At 35.4% G+C, this 6,238-nt stretch overlaps 1 long non-coding RNA gene across 1 annotated transcript; it reads right to left on the bottom strand.

Moving 5' to 3' along the window:
- Positions 1-717: 717 nt before the first annotated feature.
- Positions 718-5,620, bottom strand: LOC128557005 (uncharacterized). Its single transcript, XR_008370983.1, has 3 exons — positions 4,945-5,620; positions 2,144-2,229; positions 718-945 (listed from the first exon to the last, which is right to left on the bottom strand). It is a non-coding gene; the product is annotated as an uncharacterized LOC128557005 (long non-coding RNA).
- Positions 5,621-6,238: the final 618 nt, after the last annotated feature.

Raw genomic sequence — 6,238 nt, 5'->3', positions numbered from 1 at the left:
ATTCGTGTGAGAACGTTGGTTGTTTCCTTTGGCATTGGGCTGGCTTTAAAATAACAAAATCTTATGCATAACTCAGTCGCATGATGATGAACAATTGTGCTAAGTTACATCAAAATCCCTCTATGCATCAAAAAGAAATGCTCCAGACAAAGTCATTCTTGTATCTGACTTTTGACCTGTAAGTGTGACCTTGACCTTAGACCTGGTTCTTCCGCATGACACTCCGTCTCATGGTGGTGAACATTTGTGCTAAGTTACATCAAAGTCCCTCCATGCGTGAAGAAGAAATGCTCCAGACAAAGTTGTCATTCTTGTATCCTTTGACCTCTAAGTGTGACCTTGACCTTAGACCTAGGGTCCTAGTTCTTGCGCAGGACACTCCATCTCATGATGGTGAACAATTGTGCCAAGTTACATCAAAATCCCTCCATGTATGAAGAAGAAATGCTCCGGACAAAGTCATTTTTGAATTTGACCTTTGACCTGTAAGTGTGATCTTGACCTTTGAAATAGGAACCTGGGGCTTGCGCATGACACTCCGTCTCACTGAGGTTAACATTCATACCATATATAAACAAGATTGCTCCATGCATGTCCAAATTATGGGCCGGACAAACAAATCCGGACGGACGCACGCACGCACATACACCGAACAGACATTTAAACAACTATGTCTTCGCTTCCGCAAGCGGGCTCGACAATAACAAAACCAATGTGATAATCACATTATCTCTTAAAGTAACAGAGCTTAGTCAAACACTGCTGTTCTCAAAATATATTTAGTTTCTAAATAAATCCTGAATTCCTATCCTTAAAAAATTTTTTTTATTAAAGTTCCCTTGTTCTTCTGTCTTTTTATATTTTCTGGTGTTTCTTTCTTGCTTTTCAAGTTTACTGGATTTGTTGACCTTCCGTTTTGTAGCTGCCTGCTCTCAAGAAGTGAACCTGTAAAACAGAAATCAAATATTGTAAATTGATAAAAAGAGACCCCAACCAACTTTCATAAAGATCCCATGAAAAATGTGACTTATAGAGTGGTCACAAGCAAAAGTTTACCGACTCACGGACGGACGACGGATGCCGCGCTATCACAAAAGCTCACCTTGTCACTTTGTGACAGGTGAGCTAAAAAATCAATATCTGAGAAGCGCTTCCTGCGATAACACTAAAATGTAAAATAAAATTAAACATTTGTTTATGGATTTTTGGGAAATGTTACCTTGCATTTTGGGATGTTTGGGGAAAAAATGCAATATTTTTGGATTGGGAAGTGGCCGAATATAGGCCTCTGTCATATAAGGATGAAAAGCCCTGCCGGCTAACAATTTCTGACAAGAAATCATTTTCAAAGTTTTTCTTTCGGTGAGTTCTATATGGAATTAAATTCTTTGGGCATTTGAAAGAGGAACTACCCCATGATCATCTGTGAAGTTTGGTGTAAATCTGCCCAGTGGTTCTGAAGAAGATTTTAACAATTGTTGGCACATGACGGACATCACTCATGTTGTCACCCCTGTGACAGGTGATCGAGCTAATAATTGTTTAAATTGTTGCATACAAGTATTAAATTTATGGTTTTGTCCAGAAATGCTTTATCATCAAGAAAATGAAATGGAGTCTTTACTAAGGACTAAAAAAAAATTTGTTTCCGGTAACATGCTAAAAAAAATTAGGGTAGGTAGGTCAGAAAAACTTTTTCCTTGGAATTTTTAAATTTATTTTTAGGGAGACTTTTTGGAAATTATTTTTGTGTCAAAAAATGAATACAAATAGGGGGGTTATACCTCTAGAGTATCACTAAGTTGATTTATAACATCACTGTCCATGTTTAAAGCATAAAAAGTGCAGTTTTGCAACTTTTTGTCAAAAAGTTGAAAAAAATGTTCTCAAAGACAAAGACGGACGGACCGTCCATTTAGGGTCGGGCCAAAAATTTATGGTAGGTCAGGATACAGGAAACAGACAATTTTTTTTACGCCTAATGTTCCTTGGTATTTGATTCTATGCACCGACTCAACCACAAAAATCTGTTCACACAAATACTAATTTGTATACAGTATATCATGCCTTTTGAATGATTGAAACTGCTTCCCATGGTGCACAGCTGTAACTATATAATAAAGAAACAGAAAGATAGAAATACCTTATGAGCCGCAAGCAAGTGGTTTCAGTCTGTCAACAAGCACTTTGGAGCAGTACAACAATACTCTGTATAATAGACCAAGATGACTGAAAATAGTGAAAGGTGAGCAAATTAAGAAAACATGGACAACCAGCTGTTTTGAAATTTCAAAGGTCTAAGAGCTAACATCCTTTTTGTAGTTTATCAATTTTCATGCCAATAAGATGACCCCAATTATATCATTGGCATGGCGGGATAAATTTGTTAAATAAAACTTTTTTTTAATGAAAATAAAACAGTAGCAAATTTTGTCAAAATGTATAATGAAACGAAGTAAATGCGGTTAAAAATTTCAGTTTTGAAAAAAGAAAAGTCACTGTATGAGTAGGTTTGTTTACACGACTGACCAGCCAGAACAGCCAAACATTCATAGCTGTCAAGGCTCCACAAAGGCAACGAGTGTGATCGGAGTTCGAAGGGAAGGTTTCCCTCATGAGGGTCTGGAGGGCGATGATCCTAAAATGCCGGAAACGCCCTCACATAGAAAATTTAGACTTTTAACACACAATAGATCTGGTTTTGAATAGTCTCCCTCTGTTTACTTTTTGTGATGTTTATTCATGCGGTAGAAATAACAGGTTGCACCGGTGAATGTAAAAGCTGTATTATACGGTATAAAAACACTGTGTCAACGTCACCTTGCATGTTTGATTCAATAATTTTCTACGAAAAAAACAATTGATTGCTTTATTTCTTTAACATGCGTGTGACCTTGAATAGTAGGAGTGTGAGCGTGATCTAAGGCTGAAATGCGTGTGGCATACACGCAATGCGTGTGTCTTGACAGGTATGAACATTACTTTAACCCAGTGAATTCCATGTACCTTTTTGACTTGGTGGTCTATGACCTTCACTTTGCTCGATATCATGAAAAGGCAAAAACAGACTGGTAAAGCAGCTAGAAGAATCTGTTCTGCCTTCCTCAGTTTAGTATGAACACAGGAGCCGACAAAATGCTACAATTGTTTATTGGTATCTGACGGTCATGATTCATAAACGTATAATTTTAAACGTATTTGAGTATGTGTGCAGTGTACAAAATTCAGATTTCAACTAACCATGCTGGCAACCAGATAGAAAACTTTCCAAGTCTGACAGCAATTTCACATGCCCGAACTTAAAGCTGAATTTTGAACCATAAAACAACTGGTCTAGCTCATACCCTCAAAATACTTCATCATATTCTTTGGAACATGCTCGACTGGGGATTCCTAGGAGAACAGGAACTGAATGCATCGGACCAAAAAGTAATGTGAGCGGCTTCAGTTTGCATTTGCAGAGCTCAAATTTAACTTTTTTGATCAACGTACTGCAAATTTTAGCATGTAGCTTTTTTTCTTGTTGCTTAATCTGAAATCTACTTGCAAATTTAGACTTTCAATTAAGAATGTTAGAATATCCTAAAAGATCATGCTAGAACATCAATATTGTTTGCACGGTTTTCCTTGGTGTACAATTTTATGCGTTATAACTCAAAATGACCTTCAAAGTAATTCAGGACGCATCATTGATGGCGTAACTTAACTACTGGCTGAAACTACGGCAAGGCAAATTTTCGTACCTAATATTATAAATAGCGATTCAACTGTATATATGTACGAATTAGTAAGATAGCCTGCGTTCTAGATTTAATTATAAGATAGACCTCTACATTTCTTTATAATCAGTAATTTAATCCATTCAACAAAAAATGGCTAACCAAAAAAGATGTTGTGTTTCAAATGAAAGCGAATCTACAAACATTAACAAAAACTGCAACAATTTTGACTATTTTTTTTATTTACAAAATAAATTGTGTGAAATGTTTATCTTAACTTGCATTCCATGAAATTGACTTGCACTTAGCGAGTCCAAAATTTGAGCCCTGTGATTTGTGAAAGTAATTACATCTTCTGCATGATTATGGTTCTGACTAACTCTTAATCTCTTGCATTTATGGAACAGTTTGAATTCAATTCCTTCATAATTCTGACCAACTAATCGAGCATGCTTCAGAACTCCAGATAAGGGCTGTATTTTTGTAATTACGAACTTGTTAGGGATCAGATATGACTTTATTTTAAAATGTGGATGTATCAATACGAATTTATTTTAAAATGTGGTTGTATCAGTACGACATGTAAGCAGTATTACATATATCCAAAGAAAGATCGAGCCGAATTGCATGTCTGCGCCAAGTTGCGCTTATCAACGCTATCTCGACTGTTGACAATTTGCACGGTGTCAAATGAGTATGGAATATACGAAACAAACACCATAGCATAATGTAATGCTTTAACACATAATTTTTGGACTTCAAAATTATGCGTCATAAAAATCTGAAAAGGGGAAATATTCTACCAAAACTGAAGGCAACCAAGTATATTTTATTTTAATTTGTGTCATATGAAACAGATGAACCAAGTTTGAAAGAAATATCTTTACTATTTTTCAAAATATGTTAGTTTTTATGTCGAAAGCCCGATCGGGCAATGTTACCAGCCTGTTTAAAATCAATATTTTTTTCTATAAGCCGATCCGATTCCCTATAAATTATAATGCTATATTTAGGCCGAGCACAGCTTATCGGCAGAATCATAAGCTCAACTTAATTACTGTGTATACATGCAGTGAGCCTTAAGAAATAATAATCTAAAAGGCCCATTTCAAATTGATGAATAAATAAAAATGTAAAAAATAAGGAATTTGTATGTTTTTTTAAAATTTTATGGGTGGGGTGTTTGTTTACATTATTATTATACAATGGAAATTTAGTTACTCACGTTTCTAAAAATGTCAACAGGTCCAACCATGCACATGCTGTAATGGAGTGCCGTCCATATTCTATATAAAAGTAAAATAATTCCATTAATCAGTCATGCCTGCAAGTAAAATCACGGATTTCTTAATTTTAAAAATTCAATATAGGCTTAGTAACAAAGAAGTTCAAAGAAACTAAAGTACCGGAAAGGAATTAAATACGATCTGAAAAGCGACACAAAGGTGAATCTATTCTCTCATTCCTCGAGCTGAAGAACTCGTTGGAGAATGTTTTTGTTTCCTCAAATTTTCAAAATGTCGGCGCCAGTGTAACGTGTATCCACTCTCACTCTAAATATAAAAATGTTCAAAATGTCGCCGTTTAAAAATGCTACTCAGTATTGAATGAAGCATGTTTGTATCACAAATTATATCAGTGTAGTCCCGTTACCGGCTGATTAGCTTCTGACGCAACAAAATTAACAGCTTACTTTGAATATTCTTTCGAGTCGCAGACATCTTATTGTGCGGATATTGCGTTTCGCCTACTGATCTGACGGACGCTTATTAACATTAACGAAGACCGTGATATCCCGAATTTCATCGGGGTCGTCGCACGCCCATGGTCTAAACCGGAACTCCATATTTTTTTATTTGGATAGTATGTGTTGTTTGGATACCCTCGTATGTTACCGTAGTGGGATTCGATCGGTAAAATCGGTAAGATCGATTCCCTATAAAACAATACAATGTCATTTGCATTATATACTATAATGCTGTGATATTTTGGCTTTTCCTTGCACATAATATTTAATAAGTATACTGTTTTGTTTTCACAGTAACGCACTTCTGTTTTGCGTCTCATATAATAATTTCTAATTAATTATAACTGTTTTGCGTCTTCCTAATTGCTGCCGTCGTACCCGATTATATATAGTCTATTGATAAAATAAGCAAATTGTCTTTTTGGTCTACCACTGTCAGTTTTCAACTAGGCACTTGTATTCAATCATATGGAATTATTCTTTGTCTGGTCTAAAGACTATCCGTAGTAAATAGAGAAAATTCCCAATTGGCTACATATCTAAAACACTGTTACTGTCATTTCTCAGGCTGTTTTGCATGTTTATTACCATCGTCGAGTCATTTCGTGATTAAATATTTTATTGAAGTAATGAAATTGTCCAGTTCCTGATAATCCTTTTTCTATACAATCCCTACTCTACTTCTTTAGACCCTTTCATTTCGGTTTAAATAGAATTCATTTCGAAATAATAGTAAATAGATACATGTGAACTACATATGAGCAAAATATAC

The sequence above is a fragment of the Mercenaria mercenaria genome, chromosome 5 (genome assembly GCF_021730395.1).
Source record: "Mercenaria mercenaria strain notata chromosome 5, MADL_Memer_1, whole genome shotgun sequence".
Classification (NCBI taxonomy): domain Eukaryota; kingdom Metazoa; phylum Mollusca; class Bivalvia; order Venerida; family Veneridae; genus Mercenaria; species Mercenaria mercenaria.
Note: the sequence above shows the minus strand (reverse complement) of the source record. Positions and strands in the feature narration are given on the sequence as shown.